The sequence below is a fragment of the Anser brachyrhynchus genome (assembly GCF_964034855.1).
Source record: "Anser brachyrhynchus genome assembly, chromosome: 9".
NCBI lineage: Eukaryota > Metazoa > Chordata > Aves > Anseriformes > Anatidae > Anser > Anser brachyrhynchus.
The window spans coordinates 7,521,294-7,545,866 of record NC_137703.1 but is presented as its reverse complement, the minus strand read 5'-3'; the positions used below and the strand labels follow the sequence as shown (position 1 = coordinate 7,545,866).

General features: G+C 45.3%; 1 protein-coding gene and 1 long non-coding RNA gene across 13 annotated transcripts in view; one reads left to right on the top strand and one right to left on the bottom strand.

Annotated features, from left to right (window-relative positions):
• LOC308200006 (calcium-activated potassium channel subunit beta-2) overlaps positions 1 to 24,573 on the bottom strand; it is a 130,586-nt gene that overhangs the window by 100,359 nt on the left and 5,654 nt on the right. The window lies entirely within an intron of this gene.
• LOC308200010 overlaps positions 1,858 to 24,573 on the top strand; it is a 30,600-nt gene continuing 7,884 nt past the window's right edge. For 3 of the 9 annotated variants that reach the window (XR_013955152.1, XR_013955153.1, XR_013955154.1), the window contains exon 1: positions 9,312 to 9,409. This is a non-coding gene — a long non-coding RNA (uncharacterized lncRNA). The other 6 variants (XR_013955151.1, XR_013955155.1, XR_013955156.1 and 3 more) reach the window with 6 other exon arrangements.

Sequence of the window (24,573 nt, the reverse complement as noted above, 5' to 3'; positions counted from 1 at the left end):
CCTTTGTTGTTGTTGCTAAAATAGATGCACTGAAAACGGTTCACTCACTTTTGCCATTTCGGCAGATTCCCTTTTACTCTGAGAGCTTGCTTCAAGTCAAATGGTCAAACTGTAAAAGGTTTCTGTCCATCTGGTAGATGCCTCAGAGTGAGAGAAGCCAGCAAAGATGACACCACAGCAGATATAAGCCGCCCGAACTCAGCTATTACAGAAGACTTCTCCCCATCAGCTCATCTGAGTATTAAATAGCTGAGGAGTAATTATGTCTAATGTTTCCTGATCTCTTCCCTCTTTGCGCATGGCAGGCTATTCTGTTTCTGAAACGCTCGCCTCATGTTCATGGCATTTGGCCTGCAGCAGTGAGGTTGAGCCCAGCCCCAGAATGTCTAAAACATTTTCTTCTAATAGATGGCTCACCATAAGCTCGAAATGCGTCACACACCAGCCAGTTATTTCCACATCATAAACTCCTAATGCTTCTTTAGACTGACGGGGGTTTGTATTTGCGAAGGCCTGGAAAAATGCCAAATATCCTTCCATGCATGATGCTGCTTTTATTTTAGCCACTGTTGAGCTAATCGCTGGGTATTTCTGGTGCTTGAAAGCCCCTCCATTTGTTTCTGAGTATCAGCTTGAAGCACCAAGCCACTCTGCAGCTTAGCAGCACCCAGCAAAGCAGGGACAGGAAACATTTGTGTGAGATGTCACGTCCCACCATGGACAGGAGATTTGCACTGCAGGCATTCCCAGGATTTCAGGGAATGCCTGGGGCTGGGAGCTGAGCTCTCCTCACATCCAGCATCCCACCTGATGCACTTCTAAACATTTTTTTGAAGCTCTAAGCACTGCATGCCACTGATTCTGTTCTCCTGGTTTTATTTATTTATTTATTTTCTTGTCCTCCTCCACCAGCCTTCCCCACTAAAATCCCAGTAAAGCAGCCTGGCTGTAAAGTTCAAATTATCAGTGTTTGCTGGAAGAAGGGAGCGTGCTTAGAAAGCATGGGCTATGAGCAGAGATTTTCAGTGGTGGCTTGACTTCTGCACGCAGATCTCTGGTGTTCCTGTTGGGATGCAATCGATTTCTGGTCCCAAGAACCAGAAAGCAACTCCGGTTCATTAATCACTTCGCAACCTGGTTTCTAATGGTCACACCAACATGCTGTGCCTTCTGCAATCTGTCCCACCTTTGAAGCGCACTGTCTGCTCACCTCTCCCTTTAATTTGTTCCTTTTATGGCAAGAATTTGGTGACTGTTTGCAGAATTTCCTCTTTTCCCCACTGACTCAACTCTGATGTGCTTTCCAGATTCTCCAGCTGCTCAACGCTAGTTAAGATTGTGCCAACTTGTCAGCGATAAACCCTTCTTTATTTTTTTGCACAGAGGCTTGTGTGTACAAAGCTTCAAGCATAAAAAGCTGCTTCAGTCCTGAAGCTTGGCAGACAACATCTCAGGCTGAGAGCAAATATCTTTGCCAGCTTAAAAACAATGATGACACATTTGGCCATTTATCAGTAATGAAAGTATAAAGATAATCATTTGAGTGATGCAAGAGTTTATGAGTTTATGTAACTAAAAATGAGTTTGATTTAGCACAAGAATTTTGCAAGGGATTCATCCTCAATACAGCCTTATTGCAGTGCTTTAAATCCCTCCTCCTTCCTCTTTTAAGGTTAATGCAGTGACATTCACACAAAGATGAAAATGTATTCCTCAACTGGGTCTGAAGGCATCCAGAAACCTAGGAGTTAATTATATCCACAAACTTGCTCGCATATGTATACATGCATGCAAATACACACAGGCAAGGTTTGCATGGTTTGTTTTCTCTTTGCCCTTTCTAAAAGCTCTGACCTTGTACCAACTCTTCTCCTGGAGCTACAGGAACGGCTCCTTCCAGAGCTCTGCAGAGCCGTGCTCCCCAAACAAAAGCTTCATCTCCTCAATGCGTGGCACAAAGTACCTGCGAGCCACCATTCCCGAATCCTGGCTTCCCAGGCTGACAGCAGAGCTCACCACATACCGAGAACCCTTCAAATGTCAGCTCCCCTAGGGACCACATTTCAGAGGACAGTGATAACAGCGGTGCTTTTCACTTCTGCCACACTTCTCGTCACAAGACAGCAAGCATTTGGTCAGCACTAGGTCCTGACTACGGGCTTGGAATAACTTTGCAAAAGAGGGGTGTGGGGCACCCTCGACCCTAAAAGCAAAAAAAAAAAAAATCTCAACTCAAGTGCAAACCTCACCTGAACTGCCTGCTACGGCATGGCCAGCCGAGCAGGAGGGACAGTGGGCAAGGAAGAAAGGAAGGAAGGAAGAAGCGGCAAGGCAGCTACAGCGATGAGATCCTGCTTTCACCGAATTCAGACTGGGTGGATTAAACTGGTTCAGCTGAAAGCATTTTTAAGTCACAGCAAACTGACATAAATCAGAGTAAACAAAAGCCTGCAAGATCACCTCCACATTATTGGCGCACCTGCTGATATATAATCTTACCGCCATCCCTCCTTACACAACCGGGTAATAGTGGCCAATATCTCACACTTGAAGATATATGAAACCTTTAAGCATTTTATGATGCCTGGAAAATAGTTTAAACAATGCAGTAAGTTTACCATGACTCATAATGCACAACAATTAATAACAAGAGCACAGTTACTGCCCAAATCCCGATAAGCAGAAAACAAAAGCCTTCTTGCTATAAACACAGAATCACGCTATATTGCTTAATTCCACCCCAAAACAATTCAAATCCCCATTCCCACTGGAGGGCTTTATAGTTATCAAAAATCCAATAGATGAAACCAAAAAGGCATGGTAGAACTGAGAGTGTCCAAATTAAATCCTGAGATTCTCTGCAAATCCATACACAGAACACAAAAATCATTAATTTATCTCCTGCCTTCACATCCTTCTGACAACTTAGCATCCAAGTGCATTACTGGTGGCTGTTCCTAGCAGTTGGTAACAGCCAAAAGAAAATCAGGAAGGAAATGGGATTGGGGTTACCAGTGGAGATCTGGGCATCACAGGAGCTTTGTCCCAGGCTTGCTCTATCCTCTTGGTCAAGTTGCTTAACCTTTTAATGCCCCATCTGCCTCCCTGCCCTGGATAACAGCTGCTGATTTACTCCACGGGGTTTTGTGAAGCTCCATTTGTCAATGCCTCTGATGTATTATTTATTGTCAAAGCCATAAACAGTTGCATCCTGAAGATGCTGAGCACATCACCTGCATTTTGATTTCTGCCAAAACCTCCTTCACTTAGGACAAACCCCTTCTTTCTCCTCCACTCATGTAACAGTATTTTATTCAATGACGATTGAATTTCACAAGCCAACGTGCACGTTTGGGGCCACGAAGTCAGCTCCCAGTTACAGACTTGCTGTAACAGGGGAAGCTCGAGGGAAAGCCACTGGGCCTGCGATGCAGTGGTGGCAAAATCGTTACTAGCTTTGAGGACTCTTTGAGAGCTGCTCGCAGTGGGTGGTCCTGTCAGCATCTGCAGCAGGGTGTTACTGGTGCCTGAAGAGCAGCTTTAGGGGAGTCTGTGCCCTGCAGAGGTTCCTGAAGAGCAGCAGGATAAACCTATGCGAGGAAAAAGCTGAACAGAGCCCAGATGTAGCACATATATCTCAGTTAATGCTACACAGGGTAAATGTATCTGAGAAAAGGCACATAAAAACAAGTACATTTTCTATAAATCTTGGTTAAAATACTGGTTTGTTTTTAATATTTTTTCCTCTGGAGTCTCTGCTCTATCAGGCTCCCCTGTTCCTGTTATAAAACCTGATGACAAACTAGGCAGTGGCTAGATTTAACATCCCGACTGACCTTATCTAACTGACCTTGCACCAAAGCAGCACAATGTGCTGCCAAATTTTCCAATTCTCTTCAGTACCTAAAGTCTCGGGAGCAACATTTCCAAAATCATTTTGCATCTGCTGACCTGAGCGCACTGACCAGAACCCAAAGCACCAGGCGGCCGGGGGGGGGGGGCATTAAAGCACACTGGGGAAGGGGGAGCTCGGGGTGCAAAGCTTTGCTCGGAGAGTGCAAAGGTGCTGGGCTTGCCTGGCTGATACAGAGCACTGACAACAGCAAGGGATCTGTCACTGAAAAAAATCTGGCCTCCAAATTCAACCCCAAATGAGTATTTAACCAAAATCCTGCCACACTGTGGAAGCCTGAAGATGGTTTGAGTGATCCAAACTGCTGCATTTCTAAGGAGGAACGTTTCAGTTTGAGGCAGAGCTCTGTTCAACAGTTAAAAATAAGCAGGAGAAAGTTAGAAACGTACCTTGTGGCTCTCCACAAGTTTTCTGTTGTCACTTGTTATGCAAGCAAAAAATGTTTTTAATGCAAAATGACACTGGCTTTTCAATCATTAATGGCACAATCAACTAAAATACATAATCTGTTGCAGTGAATACAGTGTTTGTAAACACGTGCAATTAAAGTGGAATAAGATTCAATTATAATGGGTTATGTGTGCATAATAATGAGGATCATGCAATTCTTATTAGTTGGGCTGTACCCTGAGCTCAGTTCAGGAGGAAATTATATTGAAACTCTCTATAATGAAGAGGAAATTTTAATGAGAAGACAAGGTTGAAAAAATATTACTCAAAGCAAGAGGAATGAAAGTGTCCGGAGGCAGAATATAAATGACTAATGCCGAGGCATTTGACTACATCTCCGGCTTTGTGCAAAGATTAGAAATCCACACTTGGCAGCTGCCGGGAGCCGGGCAGGCAGAAGTCGCCCCATCGGTTGCAGGGTCTGTGCCCTCCCTCCAGGTACGCCCTCTGCAAACTCTGCTCATTTCAAGGAGTTTCAGTGGTACAAATGAAAGAAGAATTTAGCTCTCGGTGCTATAAGAGTGCTTGTCTTCTCCTGGGCTGCTGCTTTTTGGGTTGGGGCAACCACTACTCACAAAGAGGTTTAATTTCATTTCTTTCCATGTTTTTTTCAGATAGTACATTGTTAAAACTCAAGGTAGATGCTATGTACCTACCCGATCCTTCCCTTTCTTTAATCATCCATGGAAGTTGATTTGCTTCACACAAATTGCTTTAATTAACCATCATGAGGAGAGAGGACGGGACTACATTTTCTAGCGCACTGAAAATCACTAGTGAAACAGAACCTAGGTGGTACTGAACCTGAGAGCTGATCTCAGCTAAAACACTCAGACCTTGTCTACGTCTGGAAACAGATAGCTCCCAAACTACTTTACAAAACCCACTTATAATGGGTACATGTGTATAACAATGCAAACCCTGCTACTCTGATTAGTACAAGGCTTTGACTTGACTTAATCAATATTTGAGAGGTGAAAGCAATGCAGAGTATGAAGTAAAACAAAATAAATGAGAAAAACAGGATGCTGTGTTACATTAGCTACACAATCCCTACGAGGCTGCAATCCTGAAGAATAACGTGCATCAACTTGGACAAGGCATTAAGGATCTCTGCCCTGAACTTGTTGCTGCTGGCACTGAGCAGCTGCACTTGAGGACATAAAGATGCATTTCTGCAGAGCAGTAACAAGTGACTGCAAGTGGGAGCGATTAAGCTGGAAACTTTACATGTGCATACCAGGGGAGGAAACCTGTGTGCCCGTGTCTGGTCTCACAGTACCACCAAGCATAAAAGCTCTCAGACAATCAAAGAAAATTAAAAAAAAAAAAAAAAAAAGATTCAGAGACCTGAATCCAGACTCTTCTTTCCGAACAAATGCTCACTAAAGGAAATTTGAAATAACGTGAGGAAATGATACTGTCACCGCAGCTCACAGCGAACAATAGCCTCGTACATATTCATACAGCCAGTGCTGTCGTGTAACCCCCAGCTAGGGACCTGTGCCTTGCCCACCAAAAGCAGCAAGACACGCGGTGATCTTCTGGTCCTCCTGGGGCATGGTGGGAGCACCCCCATTGCACATCTGCTTTTTCTTCACTCTAAGTTGAAGCATTGCAAACCATGAGGCTTCCCGTCAGGAAATGCTTATAGCTACTCACTCTGTATGTCCCCCTTCTTGCTTCTGGCTCCTCGTACTTTCCTTTACACCTTTCCAAGCTACTGAATTCTTCCCTGTCTTTGGTGTTTACACCGCTCAGCTCTAGCCTGTAACGTCTCTCCAAAGCCATTTTTCTCAGAGTGACAGTACATTACAAATTCAGTCCTTCCAGTACTGATTTAGCTCCTTTAATCTTTCCTTACAAATGAATCTCTCCATCCTCTTGATAATTTTTGTTGCTCTTCTCTGAACTCCCTGCAATTTTTCACTATCTCCTCGCTAACGAGCTCCCCAGGACCGAAGGCAGTGTTCCAGGTGCGGCAGCAGCACAGCACCATCGAGGTGGGCTGAACCCGGGCTGCCCCGCACCGCTGCCCTCCCCGCCACCCTGCCTCATTTCCAGCTTGGGTCTGATTTGTCCCCGCGAGTTTTGAGGGAGAAGATGAAGTTTCACCTACTGTTCTGTTTCAGTGATATGGCAGACAGATTCTAAAACGCTAGGTTTGATTTTTTTAATGAGTAATTCTGGATCTGCATATCTGTCCTGAAGACTGCAGTGTGGAGTCTGAACATCATTTATCCATCATCCCTCAACCGTGTGGAAGTCAAAACCCTGCCTTATGACACTAACTTAGAAAATACTCAAATTGTATAATTGGATGTGTAATTCAAAACTTGCTGTTTAGGAAGGAAGCTGGGATATGAGCGGATTTTCCTAAGTCTTCAGACTGGCAATATTCACACCTGCAGAAGCAGGCAGGCAGAATTATGAACCGAAACCTCCTTCCCTCCTACCAATGAAAACTGATTGATCTGCTCTGCTCCAGCGAGCAGGAAAACTGGTCAAATTCTCCTGTGCTGTAACCAACCCCAGATTCATTTTATAGTGTCCTTATCCTTCTGCTTCTGTCTCTGGATCTGTTCACATCCTTTGTGGAGGATTTTAGTTCCTCCTAATGTCACCTCATCTGCATGCCTTATTAACACGTTGCCTCCTCCTCCATTTCTACACAAACAGTGAAGACATCAAATTAAAACTTCTTGTAAAACTGAGCTTTGTGGTTCTTCTATGGACTCTTCTTCAGCTCCATGCTTTGCCATTCTCTCCATAGCCTTCCAGCCTGTTTTCAATCAAGAAGGCAATGCTCATTTCTAAGCTGATTTAAATTAATTTTTCTAGAAAGATTTCATGAGGCACAGTATCAAACGCCCTACTCAGATGCAAATATATTACAGCTCCAGCATTCCCTTCATCCGTTAATTTTCTGTTTCTATCAAAAAAGCAATCAAGTTTGTCTGGAGAGATTTATTCTTGCTAGACCGACGCTGCCTGAGGCTTTGTGCTGCCGGGGCCAGCTTTGAGGCGTGCCAAACATCCATGACCAGAGTTGCCTCCAAGGTAGGCGGGTGTACAGGCACCTCTAAAAATGGGTGTTTGGGGTCACTGTTATGGTAGTCCTACACCGTGGGCTCAGCTATTTGGGAGTTCTGCCTTTATAATACCAAGCCCAGGCTGTGACTCCCCGCGAAGATCTGGGGCACCATTTCCCTGGAGGGCTGGAGCCAGGGGTTGAGGTCCCTCCACCTGCTGAAAGCAACTGCCCTCGTCCTGCAGCAAGGTCACCCCAAGTGCCTCGGCAGGCCCTGCAGCAGCGTGCCTTGCTCAGCACCATCTGCAAAGCACCATCCTCCCTGCCAGGGCTCTCTCTGCGGTGGCACAGTGCCTGGCCAGGATGGGGACCTCCTGCCTGCAGCCTGGTGACAGATTTAGGAGCAGAGAGCTGCCTGGCAGCAGTGGCCTTTGTCACAAGGGACTGCAGTCACCCAGGGGCTGTTTGGGAACCTTCTGGGGGCCAGGTTGCACCAACTGCCTTCGTATTCCTCACCTTTGCCACATATCAAAACAATGCTGATTTCTTTATTTTAGAAAGGTAGATTTTTCAGCAGTCTTTTGCGATCATTTATTTCTCCTTCTACATGTCTGTATATACTTTAGTCACTTCTTAGTCTTATGTTCACAATTGGAGAGAGAGAATCACATGGAGTACGGCATTTTGACCACTTCCCCCAATATCCTGGGCTCATCCATATCAGGTTTATCTATAGGCTCGTTTTACCTCAAGTAGTTCCTCACATGTTGACTAGGAAGAGATATTTTATTGGCTTTTCCTTATTTCTGAATTTCTTTCATCTGTCTAATTAAAGATAAATTCTAGTCATCATTAGTTCCATACCCACCCCAATTTACTAATTAATAGACATACATTCTCTCTACAACTTTTGCTTGCCTTCCCCCAGTGCTCGTGTAATAAGTATCTTTCGTATTCCCTTTAAATCCTTTGGCAGCATTAATTCACTCTGATTTTTTTGCTATCCTTATCCATTCCCTACTGAGCTTTAAATGAATCTTATTCGCATTTGATTTCCTCCCCATCTTTTCCTATTTTCTGTGCAGGTTTTTTAAGCTCACATCTTTGAGCAGCACCTTGTGAAGTCACTGTGGCTGTGGGATATAACAATTATTTCATGCACGCTGATTAGTCATGGATTTGCGCACAGACTGCCGTAGAGATTGGAAGGGGCAAATCTGGAAACGGCCCCTTGTGGATTTTGGCTGCAGTGACGGGTCAGGATGGGAACCACTGCCACCGGGTCCTCCTAAGCTCAGTGTCTTCCTACGAAGCAGAAGGCAGGTCCCCACCACAACCCCCAAAGCAAGCCCCAGCCCCAGCAAGTTCAGTGGGGTCCTTCAAAGGATACCTGGCACGCACCCAATGTGCGTGCTCACAAAAGTCATAAATGTCTTTCCCTCAGTAATTAGCTCCTTAAAAAATTAGTTAATATTGGTATAGTGCTTTGAAGACGTTAAGTGCTTAGTAAGTGCACACGTTATTTTTGTCATTTTGGGGTGCTTTCAGAGTGTGGGGCTGCACATAGTTCTCAGCATTAATGAGTTATGTGACATTGCTTAAAGGAGATGCACTTAGCAGAAAGGTTTATTTGCTCGTTCTCTCTCTCTCCACGCTGTTTTGATGGGAATTCCAACTGGAATTTGCTGTTTTGGGGGAAAAGGACTATCTAGGTCCACTGTCCCTTAGGGCAGCTGAGAGCCTCTTGTTGGGCTTCTGGTCCAGCTGAAAAGCTTTTCTCCTAACCAGCTACCCAAGTCTGACCCCTTCCAAGCTTCCAGGCTAACAAGGTCCAGCTGCAAATCCTTCCCCTCACGCAGGTGAAGACTGGCTGGATTAAGTGGAAAAGGCAAGCTCTTCTCTTCCAGACCTGGTAAACCACTGCCTTTTTGTTGTCAGATATAAAGTGATATCTTTGAAAATGAAAGATTTTTTTGGAAAGAGTCACTAAGGTTTCAGCAGGGACATCGGTGAAGGTACTCTTAATGGTGGGCTATCATCACTCTACGTAGGTACTTGCTGTGATATATGGAAAGCGAATGGATGCAGTGTCTGTGTTGGTATTGTTTATGTTGTTCTCACAGCCTTACCTAAAGCTCCTGGCTAATTCATTATTCTGAGAGCCTAATGCAAGGCAGCAGGTACTACAGTTCCCCTGCCGAGTCTATTTTCAATATTAATTATCTTGCTGCGCATTAAGTAGTTTTTGTTTTTGTGTTAAAAGGTTTATGAAGATTAGATGATTAAAATGATAAAAATTAATTTTCTCAAGCATAGCCGCTCTGCAGCAGTCAACTGCAAAAAGAAAAATGTGTGCATTTAGTTGTCTTGGAAAGATGGCAATATAACTAAGTTATTACATGGGGGGAAGGGAACAGTGGGGAAGGCTGTTTTTATCACAAATGTTGTGGCTGCCCTGCTGGCCACATGCTTGTGCTCGTGGTGATGTGGCTGCCGCCCATTTTCATTTCCAATAAAGCAGATTTTTGTCTGAGAAATTAATTTCAATATATGACAACCAGTGACAGGAATGGCTATCACTTGCAAACATACCACATCTGCTGCAAGGCTAAGCTCAGTGTGACAGCAGAGTATATTTTGTCTGCTCTTTGAAGGGGAGGGGGGCTGATGAAACCCAGCTTGTGGCGGGGTCTGGTTTCATGGCATTAAGTTGGGATGCGGTGCAAGTGCCTCTCACAGGGGCAGCTGTTGCTGGAACATGATCTTATGGCTAAAGGAATCTCTTGTACAAACACGGTTATTATGCCTTGGCTTCCTAGCTGTGAGATGATGAGGAAATCCTGAAGGAGAAGTCACAGCCCTACCTTCTGTGAGACGTTATTAGTCTGCTAATGCTGACAGATATCTGGTGTCACGCCGCTGCTCCTTATCCCCAGTGACATCCAGACCCCGCAGAGCTCTCATGGCTTATTACAACATATTGCTAATCTGGGGGCTGTTTGGCCTCAGCAGGTTTGTTGCTGGGTTTGATTTTTGTCCTCATGGTGAATTCAGAAACGAGAATCAGTTGGTAAAGGAGACAGCTACCCCTCTCGCTTTGACAGGGCTGCACTTGGAGCGTGAACCAAGTTGCAGAGCAGTAGAGGTGGGTGCAGCTATGGGGTAGCCCTGCGAGGCTGCCACCCCAAAGGGCCCATGCTGTAGTTTTCCGCCATATACCCCAGTCACCCCCTGCTGCTTCCATCATGGGACATGTACGTTGGGTGAGAGAGGGTGGAAAGTGACCCTGGACATTACCAGCAGCAAAGTCACCCCACGGATGGTGCTTCAGATCCTTTCCTGTGGCTTTGGTACAGAGTATGTTTTTCCTTCTTTTTCCCTCATTATAAACTGGGTGACTTATAGGCAGCATAAAACAGTTTGCTATAGCAAATTTTTCTCTGTCAGGTAGAAGAACCGGTACAGTATTTGCTAATGCTAAAGCAGTGGGTATTAAAGTCACTCTTCTCATTAGCAGTGGTCACCCCCATTGCACATGTTGAAGATGAAACCAAAACAGCAAAAGGTGTCGTGTGAGATACAGAGCCGAGAAGCTGAGGATAAGAACTGTTCTGATTGTTTTACATGTTGGATGGATCAGTTTTATACAGTCCTGTGATGGTTTCTGCATTTTGGGACACTTTGCTTTAATGACTAGCACTCTAAATATCACTCTTTGTATGAGGTTGTTGTCATTAGTGTTATGAATTGTTATTTGTTGATATCATGAAGTCTTTTCAATGTCTTAGAATTTATTACGAATATTAGAGATGCCAGTGTTTATCTATTTTACACCTTCATTATCTGATCTAACCCAATCATTGCTCCAAATACATCAAATGGTATTATCACTGCTGTCTCATTTCATTGTAATTCCCACTTGTTAGTGCTTTATTTCTAAGAAATAATTTATAAGAAAACATGCCTAAGCATAAATATTATGCACCAACATTAGGTACGTACAAATCTCAGGTATTTGACAGAAAATGTCTGTGACTCAGGGGTGGCACAGTGTCTGGTTTAGGCCAGTGTTGGTAGACTGGGGCGGTGAGAATGCTAATGTGGGATCCTGAAAGGCCTCTGAGAAGCCTAAAATACCTGTAGTGTGTACCTCAGCATCCTACACATCTGCAGTAAAGGTTCCTCCCAGTGCTAAATGTAATCTCTATCCTCAGAAAATGAGGAGTTTGTCTTACTAACAATGACTGTGTTATTTGACCTCTTTCCCTAGTTCTAAACTGAACTTGTGTGTTGTGTGAGGCTACGGAGCTAGCTGGAGAGAGTGAAAAGGAAGGGAGAAGGGGCAGGGGGGAAGGAAGGTGCAGCTGTCTCTAAGATGGACATAAACATCACCCTGTGATGGTAGCAACTGTTTGATTTTTATGTTGAGAAGAATTTTTAAGGATCAACTAAATAGAAAGTAAATCCAGGAGAGGAAAGGGGCCAGGAAGACAGCTGACAGGAGGTGACTCTTGATTAAGGAAACAGCCTCTCCATACTGGGTAGAGAAAGCGCACTTGGAGACTAGGACAACTTGCTGAATATCCTATCTGAGAGAAAGCACTGAAAAAGCTGACCTGAATCCATTTTTAGCAATGACTGTACTTTTAACTGGAAGTGTTTTCCAGCTATGGAGAACCTGTACTCGCCTATGAGCAGGTTTTCCTTTGCTGGACTCTGCAGTGTTGGTTCTCAGCCCCTGACACTTGGAGGAGGGCAACCTCAGCTTGCAGAACAGCCCTTACCCCTGACAGCATGATGTAGCTCGTGGTATGCTGGCCCCAGGTAACACAGAGTTACAGGAGGCCTTGCAAGAGCATCTGCTGCAATAAAAGCAGATAATTATCTCTGTGTTTTAGGGAAGATTACAATGAGTCTGAGTTAGTAATCCCAAACACAGCACTTCATCCATGTTAAAGGCTGGAAGGGAAAAGCCCCAGTTTCTCAGTTTGCAAGGTGGTATTAATAAATCAACCCATAGAGAAAATACTAGAAACAGTGTTTTGGAACAAATGACATGATTAAAACATATTTCATCCAACAAGTCAATTATCACACCCACTGATATCTTGTTAAGATTCAATTCAGTGAAAAATAAAATCTGTGCTTCTGTTATAAATTCTGGCTTCATTCCCGTTGATACTAATCCTCGATCTTTAGCCAAAATTTGCTGAGGCATTGTCTGACACAGAAAACAGCCTCTGAGCTCTCACATAAAACCTAATTACAGGAGGCCTTGTAAAACAGGGCAAGAGATGATGCTTGCAGTGCTGAAGACATGCGTGGTACCCACTCTTTTTCCAGCAGCAAAATACCGGGTACTAGTGACACTGCATTAAATGTAGAACATGCACACAGATGCATGCATATGCCAGTATTGAAGAGCATACACTGCCTTCTCTTCTCTTCACTCAAAACCCAAATGCCTGCAGCAATATCAACAAATACCATAAAAATCAGAAATAATGTTCCAATTCCCAACGCAAGAAAGCTGTGGTGTATGCATGTGCGCACAGGGGGAAGTGCAAGGGTTTGGATAAACAAGTAAGAAGTCAAAATTGGTTCCATACAAAATCATCTTTTGGAAACCTGTGTGTCTATTCACCAGGACCTGGCCAGCGGTGGCAGCTGGGTGAGTCATTGCAGCAATACCCACCTAGGGACAGCATGATATGGTGGGGGCCTTATATCTCTGCTGGCAGTAATACCTCCAGCATCAGGATGGATTACCTAGATGCCTTTCCCTGCTTAGCACTTGGGAAACTGTACTTTGCTGATAGTTTTGCCCGGAGGCTGTGTATCCACTCAAACAGGAAGAGTTTGCTCTGCGAAACCACAGAGGAATGAAGGTGGCTGGCAAAAGGCAGGTTAACAGCGTAGCTCTGAAATAGTTTGGAGGGAACGTGCTGCAAAATGCACTTTTGTGTGGGAACCCACCAAAATTGTAGGCTCACGGCAGTTGTGTGCAGGCAATGGGAGCAGTCAGTGGCTGTGTTCAGCAGGTTGCCCCCTGGAAACAAGGGAATGTTCGTCACTCGTTAACGAAGCGGCAGATGAGACACAGCTTTGCCAAATGTCTGAGCAAAGTTCCTAGTGGAGAGGCAACTAATAGGCTTTCTGGTACGTGTTCAAATTATCCATCACTGGTCGGGGCATGGTGATAAACTGATGGTGTCCATAGTATGCTTTTTGATAGCGATCAATGTCTAATTGCCTAATTATGCAAAATGTTAATCTGTTAATGCCTGAAGCTTTAAGCCTTGCCTTCAAGAATCAGCCCCCTGTGCATTACTGCTTTCCTTCTCTGACAGACAAATCACCTGTATCTTTGCTCTTGACCTACCAGGGTTAACTCCTATCATGACAATGCCATTAACTCAGTTTAACCTCCTTTTTCTTTGGAAGCATGAAAAGCTAAGCTACAGCTGTCGCAGACTCAAAACGTGACGCAGACTGCGCCGCTCGGGCTGATTCCCTCTGCTGCAATCCCTGCAGAAAAGAGTCAGCTACGGCTGGATGCCCTCGCCCTTTGTGTTGGTTTACACAAGGGCGACCGAGATGCTTTAAAAATGCCCTTTCTGGGGGTGAGGAGCGCTGTTATTTCCTCCCACAGTGGGGGAAGGCAGCGCGCCCCCTCCTCGCCGCGCCTGCCCACGGCGGTGGCAGAGCAGCACCTAGAGGCCGCGGCGAGGGGCCCGCAGCTGGGTGCTGCGGGAGGGTGGCAGGAGAAAGGGGGGTCCCAGTGAGGGCCCGCAAAACTATGGGGCTTGAGGACAGAGTGCAGTTTTGCCAGCATCACAGAGGATTTGGGGATGAAGGCAGGGCGAGCCCAACCTTCCTGAGTCTTACAGTCCTGGTCCAGCTTGGTGCGGCCTGCTGTGGCTGGGCAGCCCGCCTTCCCCAGGAGGCTGGGGAACGGGGCAGGTCGGCCATTTTGTGGTTAGGTGTGCTTGCTCATCCTGCTATTGCAGAGGGAGCCCTGTTGGCAGTACCTGCACCCCTCCTGCCCTACCAGACCCCCCGCTTCCCCCCCTGAGCCTCCTCTGTCCTCCCGCCTGCCTCTGCCACTCTGCCCCAAGGCAGCACCAGGATGGGCAGGGGCAAGTTACCGTGGAAAGAAACTGAGAATAGTTCTGCCCGGTGTGGGATAGAGACCATGCCTTATCACCAAGTAATCCCTCTCACTGTAAGGGTAGAGCTTTTTCCAAGTAAAGCTTCTTTTTGTGTGTCTGAAGATCCTGATATAATAGAGTTAAAACTTCTGGGGGGTCACGAATGTCATCTGACCCTGTTCTGGTCAAGAAATCTGCCATCGATACTGGCATTGATAGTCACTAGAAGAAGTCACCCTTGTTGTTGACTGCAGCTCAGCTGGCTGCTTTCAAACACCTTTTCCAGACGTTTTTCCAGACACCTTTTCCTGAAAGATTAAACAGTTCTTTATGACTGATATTTTCTCCTCATAGAACTACTTTTGTATTCGAATTAATTCATTGCTCTATCTAACTCTAGCAGTTGGATAAGCTGAGAAACAGATTTGTCCTCTACAGCATTTTTGCCATTACTACGGCTCTGAACTGGCTTTGGTATTTAAGCATTCATGAGAAAATATGTATGCTAGAAATAGGTGCAGCAATTTAGTATAATGCTATGTATGGAGGCAACACCACTTCCTCCAATTAGTCTTAATTCCCTTATTAATATAGCTGTGAAGGTCAGTCTGCCTTGGAGAGATGCTTGTTTTCACTCTGGGATGAGGCGGGGAAGCTGTGAGCAAAGGGGTGGAAATCAGGAGGACAAGAGGAGATTGGAGGGGAGTCAGGTCAGGCCAACCCTTCACAGGAGGATGGGGCACGTGGCTGAGGTTTAAGGTTGCAATTACTTTCTGGACAAGGAAATAGGTGTCAAACATTTAGACAAGGAGATGAGAGGGCTGTATGCAACTAGAGCCATGTTACGTGTCTGCTGGGGAAAATGAGACAGGGATAAGAGAATAAGGATGAAACTCAGTCTGTTTATTAGGAAAGTTGATGAGTACACAAAGACCTCACCTTGCCTGTGCCTATTTCTGCTCAGGCCAACAGTGGGTTCATCCTCTAATCCTGTGGGCTGAGCCATTCCTGAGTTGCACAGCTCCTGCAGTAGCTGGCAGAGAGGGCTATGGTCAAAGCCGAGCTGATGGCAGGGCTGTGCGTGGGACAGATGGGCAATACATCTGTAGACTGAAACAAACTGGAGCAGAGCAGCATTTTGTGTGCAATTTGTTTTTCCAACCCTTCCTATTGATCATATTTTAAGGTAGGCCTGACCCTTGCATAGACAGAACACAACTAAGGACAAAAACATCCCTTAAGACAGGGTCTCTGTTCTGTGATGCTTCCTTTTCAACCAGGGTTCTCCCTCTGTGGCTGGCGGCAGGTGTTTCTAATGCTGTTATACTGATGTTTAGGAGGTGCAGCTTATATTGTCTTTGCACAAGATCTTTGAATGTATAAATACTTATTAGAAGACAGTCCTGGAATAAAACGGGCAAACAGACAATAGAGACATAACCAGAGAGAAAGGAGAACGAAAATAATTTTCACAAGTGAGACAAGTCCCTCACCACTGCAATGCCAGAGTCACCTCGCTCTTTTACCCATTCCTTACAACCAGGTGCTTTCTTTCACCCTTTTTCACTTTCCTTCATTTCCCATTACCTTCAGCTTATGCAAGCTGTGGTTATACTCTACACAAAAGCTGTTATGCAATGCAGGTATTTTGGAAACTTAGTCTTTTTCACCGTACCCTGCCACCATCAAGCTAGCAAGCTAATTCATCACTGTTCTCACCGGTCCTGGAGAGCTGAAAGGTAGTGCCTTTAGATGTCGGTGCTTGTAATGGTGATTACATTTTCATTTCCAGGTTCATAATGTGCTGGTCACCACCCCAATTAAGCAGAGAACATTTCTTACTCCTGGGGCCATACTGAATCATCAGCTAGTCTCCCTGGGTACTTTTGGCAGCCCCTCACCACCTTGACAAAAATCTTTTGGCCACAGAGGGCCCTGGGGAAGGCTGAATGCAGCGGGGTTATGCTTGAGTATTTAGGTGTGGTTATTGAAGGAGTACATCCAAGTCACCTTGCTCTCATGTGATGAGCAGCAACATCATGTAAATCTACAAATTTCTCTTTCTTTAATCAAAGCCTGATATTCCAGCAGGAAGTGGTGTGTGGAGCCAAGCAGGCTACCGTGATTAGCTTTGTAGTTAAAGCACATCAGCAAGCAATTTTATCATTAATACTCACGAACAAGACTCTGTGCAAGGAAAATGTTTTGGAAACAACAGTAATGTAGAGGCAGACCTGAGACTATTGATTGCTTTCCTGCTTGAACAGTACCATCGGGAGCCCTCTGTCTTGCTCCAGAGGGCAGCATAATGCAGGGAAGGGTTTATCTCTGTTCCAAACTTTCAGAAGGATAAACTTGTAGAATGAGGCCTTGATTCCCTCTCCATGATTAGCTCTTCTCCCACAGGACCCTGGGCTCTGTCACTGGTCCTCTCCTTCTGGGAGAGGAGACATAGCTCAAACCATAGTCTTCTTGCCTATCCAGTTCCCCAAAGGCACATTCTGTTGTAACAAAGCTCTCCTTACCACTGTACCTAAAGTGCCAGTGTACAGCTGGCATCCTGCTGAGCATCTTTGTTACTCCAGATATTCTTAACCCGTTTAAGAAATACCCTGTAATCTAGATCAAGAATTTGTCTAGATGGAAGAAGAAGAGGGTTGAGGGAAGATGTTCCCAGCGGAGAGAGTTGTATAATTGCAATAAAAGCACGGTCTGGGCAGGCCTAGGCACTGGTCTGCAGGGACGCCAGATCTGGGAGTAACTTTACAAATGCCAATAAATTGATATGAGCGTGCAGGGGATCAAGAGCTATGAAAATCGATAAGGCCAGCTAGCCAGCTGGTCTGTCTCAGTGTAACTCCACAGAATTCGATTTGCACCAGTTGGTCAGCCACCGACCATAAGGCCAGAAGTGTGTGTGTGCCACGCGGGGAGAACTGCTGCAAGACAAGGGCCCCACAGAGCTCCACTCGCCAGATGCTTCATGGAGACGAGCTGCTTGAGCATTTGCTCAGGAAATGCAGAAAAAAGCAAAACACAGCATGTGAAGCAGGACTTCATAGGCACATCGGGGCGGCCACGGAGAGCAGCTGGTGGGCAGGGGAGGCGGTGGGACAGACTCTGCCTGCACACAGCACTTGACAATAATTGCCCTCCTTGGACTTCTGTATGTTCCTTCAAAACTTGCGTGGAGATGCTGCTATATCAGGCGTGGCACCGCTTTAACGCTTTGAACTTTGGTAGTGATGCTTGTCTAGAAACTACGCTAACAAGAAAATCCACAAAGCATGTGGTTTGTTTTCCAGACTAAGTAATCTTGTTTGATTTTTGTAGTAGGTATTGGGTCTGATGGCGCTCTCCTTATTTGCAGTGAAAGGGGCAAAAGTAATTGCTGTCTTGCTCGATGTTGTGAATAACTGTTGAAGTCACTGAAGTCAGCATTGGCTGTGAAAGCCTTTTCCCTTGTTGAATTAATTTTGGTGTGCAATAATTCATTAAATAACAAGAAAACAGATGTTGATTGAGTATTGCAAAGCTTCCCATAATTGCAGTTATTCCTTCTTGTCCTTTATTTATAAACTGAATCCATACTAAAATGAATAGCTACTTGTACAGTTCAAAAATGACAGTAACAAGTATCTTTGCAAACACAAATAAGAATTTCCCAAGAGGGAAAAGTTCTATTTCCCGTACTAGAGGGGGAGGCTCGAAGCCCAGACCTTGGCTAGGGCCTCTCCTGTTACCTGCGTACGAGCCAGGAACTGAAGTTGGATCTCCCATACTCCATTCCACCCCATAACTATAAGGCTGTCCTCTACTCTCTTACTGGTGCAAGCCATTACACTATAAAAATGATAACTAGACTGGTAGCAGTGTTTAGCGTTGAGTATTTCTAGGGTATACTCATTCCAGCCTCCCTTGGGAGCAGAAACATCATTCTTATGTTAAAGATGGGGAAACTGGGACACAGCTCTTTGTCCAAACTTGTGTGACCATTAGGATCAGAGTCCTTCAGCTTCAGAGTGTGGCCTAGATCAGCCCTACGAACTGTGTTTGTTGCCTGTCAGTGCTAGCTACTGCCAGTGAATTAAATAATAGCTTAGTGGAAGAGGAAAATTAAGCAGTACTGACAAGGAATGCTTTTCAGTGAGATCTGAAAATTGAGACAGAGTTGATTAGGCTCATATCACTGTGATCTAGAGATGCTAAACAACCCGCTCCCTGCAGCTACAACAGTGGGAATATCGACCAGATGGAACTGCTCCCCCTGAAATGCAGTAACACATTAGGGAAACCTGCACAGCATGGTACCTAAATGCTCCTTGACTTTATTTTGCAAAGAAGGTAGTGTCAGAGAAGCACGCTGTGGTGCACTGGAAGAATGATGGCTATAGGGGCAGCAGCTGCCCTGTACCCGCACACGTGCCTGCCTGCCAGGGCTGCCTGATTTAGCGAGGGTCCTGGAGTCCAGGAGTATCATGTCCTGGTGAATCCCCTGCAGTGCACGTTAGGAAATATCTGCAGCTCTGCTCCCCTCCAGAGTCTGTGCTCTTGTTCAGCGATGGACTGGTGGCAATGAGCGAGCAGTGCTGTATCGCTAGCGGAGGTCTGTCTGCTCCTTTTCAAACTGAAAGCCATGGTTTGTTGGAATGGGAGAGACTGGGGACTATTCACAAACTTCCCAGCTTCCAAGGCTTTGGAAAACCTTTCAACAAGTTTCTTTGGTTGCACCCAGCCTTTTTGGTGGCCTCCTTTGCCTTTGGTGCTCTTGTAATCCTATTTGCCCCATGACTAACCTGCGGGAGCAGAAGAGTTCCCCGATCTGCCTGCCTGCTGCCAGAGATGCTTCTGCTGACCAAGAGAGCAGTGTGTGCTCAGGGAGTCCTGGCAGTGGCTCCACTTGGGGGACCTCGGGTGACAAAGGGGGGCATAGCATGTACAGTTGGCAGCAGTCAGGGTACCGAAGGCTTTCTGGAAAATATGCAGTATTTCTGACTGACTGGGTACAGTGGTGATTTTACAGGGCTCTTCTGCCTCAAAAAGGAGCAGCAGAGAAGCATTGGTGAGGGGGGACGGATCGGCATTGATTAAGCTGCCAGTTCTGCTAATGTCACTGTGGACACAGCCACTTTCCTTTTCTTTGCCAGCAGCAACTTAAATAATAAGATGCAGAGGGAGAAGGAGGGAGTGTCAGAGCTGAGCTACTCACAGTGCTGCTGGCAGTATTTAGATGAGAAACTGGTGGCGTGATGGATGGCAGCGATGCAAAGATACATGGTGATCAGCGCTCTGGAAACACAGGCAGATTAAGTAGGACTGCACTTGACTAGTCTGAAGGTGACTCTACCAAGAGCCAGTTGCTAGATGCTAATCACTTTCTGTCCTCAACAAATAGTATTTGTACTGAACTCAGCTGTGGGTACAACAATTCATGCAAATATGTTGGCAGGTGTGCTTTCACGTGTTGGCTTAGATCTGCAGGCAGCGCTGCTTGCTGTTGGCCAAGCTCCACGGTTCGTGGGCAGGGAAGAGTTTGTTTGGTCCTGGGCAGAGTATGACGAGCAGAGCTGCACTTCCAGCCTTGGCGGAGCTGTGTGTGGTACAGCTGTCCTGCTGTCCTGTCTCCATGCCCCGGTCCTGCTCCCTGTGCCCCCGCTGATTAGCCGTCGGACAGGCTCGGTGGGTGGCACTCTTATCATACCATGGCTTGAAGAGGATTTTTTTCCAAGTGTTACCTTCCTTCTGGCAGGCAGGGATTATCTACGCAGCTCTAAGCACTCCTAGCTTCATGACCAGGTATCCGGACCGGCAGCAGTGTTGCATGCATTAACATAAGCAAGTGGGCTTCGAAGGGTCTGAACGCTCAGGGTTCCTAAGTGGCAGTGTAGTTAGGGGAAATGTCCACCAAATCTCGTACTTCACACACTGGCTTTTTATGTTACGTGGCTGGACTTGAATTTAGGCCCCATGATACATTGGTATCCCACAATCAGTGAATGAAGTGGTTTTGTAATTTTAAAAAATATATATTTATTTTTATTAGCTTAATATGTGCTGTATACAGCTATCTGTGATGGGCAGCTCTGAGAAGAATCAGGTGTGCAGCCAGTTGTGTTGGGTCCACATCTCCCTGGTCATTACAAAGACGTGATCTTTTGACATCTTTCAAAACAGTGCATCAAGCTATTTCCAAGGAGGTTTCCGCTTAGAAATTAGTATAATGCTTTAGTTCTAATTCCGTAGGAGTTAAATTGAATGTTAATAACGTCTCCAACACTGGGCTTCACATATAGAACATTATGGATATCTATCTAGTGGTTCCAATTAACCAGGGGCACTGTCTTTGCTGTCAGTTTCATCCAAGGACAAAAGTAATTCGTTAGGATAGCAAATTGCCTTCTACTCCTGCAAATTAGCATTAGGCTGTCACTGCAAAAATAATCCATACTGTCTGGATTATGGCAGTGAAATTGCTATAAGTGAAAGCTGTTTTCTGAACTAATATTTAGAGAAGATGGGAGAAAGAGAGAGAGAGACATGAGGGACATTATTAAATAGATTTCTTCTTTTTTTTTTTTTTTAAGAGGTTCGCTTTCTCCTGAAAGGGTAATGTACATCTATCTTGCAGGGAGTTTCCTTAGAGGGTTTAAATGGAGAGTGAAGCTTTAAGAGCAAAGTGAAAATGGAAGAAGAAATATACTGCCATGGGAAGCTCAGAAATGAGACATTGGGGGTTTCAGAGAGTGTTCATAAATCCTCTCCTGCCCAGAGGGCATTCCTGTGTGACCATCAAAATGACACACGTGCAGCTGTCTGGTGGTTTGCCACATCTCTAGGTTTGATGGACTTTGCTCTGGGGATGGTTAAACCTCCAGCTGCTCCGAATGGCAGTTTGTTTCCCTTAACAAACGTGCTCAAATGTTTACTTGAACTATTCAAGTCCACAGAATTAGATTATAAATTGTTTCCAATGGTTTTTCAACACATTTTCCTGGCTAGGACCTGGAAATACAAGAGGCCATCGAAATCTGAAAACCTGTCCTGCCCGAGCACTGCTTCACCGTTACACAAGGAGCTGGATCTGTGCTTGTGCCTGGTGCCTCCTAAGATCCCTGTCACACCTTTGGCTTAACAAAACGCACGATAAGGTACACCGTACTAACACACTGGGGAAGAAACCAGGCACGTCTCTAACTGGCTTGGTGATAGGACTGCAAAGCTCACACACGCAGCGAAAGCAGCAAAAAGCAGTCCCTAGCTGGTTCCCTGGGGCAGTACAGCTCACGCAGTTACATGAAAGCATATACTTTGGGTAAAAGGAGGCAAAAGGCAAGTCAGACATGTGCTGCAGGCAGCAAAGTGAACTCTTCAAAGTGGGCAGGAGCAAAGCAGCAGAGCTGAGGGCAGGGTGGGGGCACGGTGGCAGCTGGGGGCTGGGGCAGGCACGCCGGGACCCGGGAAGGCAGCATGCTTCTGAGCCAGCAGCGCTGGGAATGGTTTGGCTCCGATCACCTCGTCAGCTCGGGCATTCTGGAGATTTAGAGCATTGAAAAACAGTTTAATAATAACTGACAAGATATTAGCATTGATTTTTAACATGCTGCATGGGTATAATAAAAGAGTAGGTATATGATGGATGACAACTGTGCAAACCGCTTGTTTGGCTTTGTTCAGTTAGTGTTGACTGAAAAAGATGAAAGAGAAAAAAGGATCTTCTCGTACTGCCATGAATCTTAACGGTGTAAGGCTCAGGCCACCAAGGTTATAACAAATTTCAAAGCCTCCCTTAACATCCTATGGAATAACACTGATACAGAGATTGTTACAGAGACAGTATCTGATGCCTAAAGCTTTTATTTGCTTTTATTAAAAAAAAAAAAGGGGGGGGAGTTGGAAATGTGGCTCATGAGTGCGGACTGGGAAGGAGGACAGCTATTTCCAAAGCTATTGCCAATCCCCTTACATGGACATGCTTTGCCTATTGCTCTCCAGTACGAGTACTCGAGGACTCATGACTCAACACGTGAATCTGAACCGAATTGCATTCATCGGTTTCAATTTATTACAACGCCTAATGTACAAAAATAGGAGCCTTTCAAGAAATGTATTTTTAAAAGAGACCAGAAAGTGATTAGAAAAGAAAAGGGAAAAAAAAAAAAACCAACAGCAACAACAAAACTCTGAAATAATGCAAGCAGTTGTACGTATTTCCTAGCAGTGAAAGAATTAAAATCCAGGCATTTTATGACTTGGATAAATCTCAAGTTTCCCCGTGCGTACATTTGTGATTACAAATTTGGAGAAAGACTTCTGCAAGAAGATGAAAGTCCTCTTGCTATGTGAGGACTTGGCTCTTCTTGCTCAAATACAGGCATGTTTTCCAGATTATTTGCTTTGTGACAGCTCTAAATCCAGGTCTTTCAATCTCTTAGCAAAACTCTTGAAAGTGTTGAATGCATGTGTAATACACAGGATTCGGGGAAACTGAAACCAGTTATATGTCTGCTAAAAAGAACAGAAAATCTGCAAAAAGAAATACGAAATTGGGATGTTTAACAGGACAGGAACATGGTAACTTCAGAGCACCTGGAGCAGATGCAGCAGGACCTGTATTTCCAGGACTAGATCTGGAGCTGTGGCAAATCTGTCCCCAAAATGTTTAGGTATTCAGTTAATGAACTGGAAAATATTAAACTTTTTGGATATTTAAGTGTTTAGTTGGCTAACATACGTGGGTTTGAGGCTGACTATGGCAGTAGCATGAAGTTCAGTCTGGTAAAATGGGTAGAAACCCAAGCTGTGCTACGATGGGAAGATGTTGATGTACTCCTGAGCTACCCAGTTCAAAGCTGGTGCCTCTCAGAACTGACAGTGGCAGGCAGGCGTTCCCTTTGCAAGAGTGGTTTGCGAGGCTGCACAAATCATATTTAAGTGTTTGCAAGTGTTGCCATTCCCCTCCCACTGAAGTCAGTGGGGCCTGCCGCTGTGACCAACTGCACCCCACGCAGGTGAGAGCAGACTAGATGCTGTTACCTCTCCAGCATGGCAAGGCCCTTCCTTCTCCCAGTTCTCCCAGTAACACAAAGCCAAGTGCTGCATCGTTTCCAAATGACCCACGTACCTGAAACTGGTGACCCAAGTAGACGAGAAACAGACAGGGCCAGGATACTGTCAGATATTCCAGATTAATTTAATTAACCTGGGTTATATTTGAATACGCCAATACTGGCCTTTCATAAGACATCACGGTTTTGGGGGCCCATCTGGCGAGTAAGGTCCAGAACTGTTAACATTTGTTCTGTTTTTCAGAGCTTCTGCCTCCTAACATACAGATGCAGTCTGTTCCCCAATTAAAATTAAAGTCGGAATAACAGTATCCGTGCAGTGGAGGAATACATGTCACTGAAATGGTATCGCAGGCAGTTGTGGAAAACTGGGTATTTTCCAAAAAGCTGTAATATGGCTAGTGTTTGCATGCGCAACCTTTCTTTTGCTGGGAAGATTTCAACTTTTCAGATGTCTGAAAACACAAAGAGCAGCTGTGCATGTAGCCTGTTAGCTCCCCTCCAGAGCAGGATGACTGCTCATAAAGCAAAAGCAAACACTCCAAACTGGCTTCATCTAAACCACCCTGCATCGCTGCTGTTACTTGTCTACTAATAGAGGGCCAGCTGTCTAGTCAGTGAAACAGAAGCATCAAATTACAGAAATCATAGAAAATGGAGCCTGGGAACCCCTTAAAGTCACCTGGTCCATCTGTTGCCCTAGGGCACAGTCAGCTTTACCTTTGCTAATTCCCTCTGGTTTCTCTAACCCGTTCTCAACAATCATCAGTAAGGGGAGATTCCAGATTTACCCATAAGCACGTAAAGAGTAAAAGATGTGCTAATAGCCGAACAGCTAATAGGTTCTCTCTGTGAGGTTGATCTGATGTAGAAAACATTCACTGCTGAAATATCTGTGTGGTTTGCTAATGCTCCAAGGAAACATGCAGATCCTTTGGAGACACGCAGATCTTAGCACTGGAA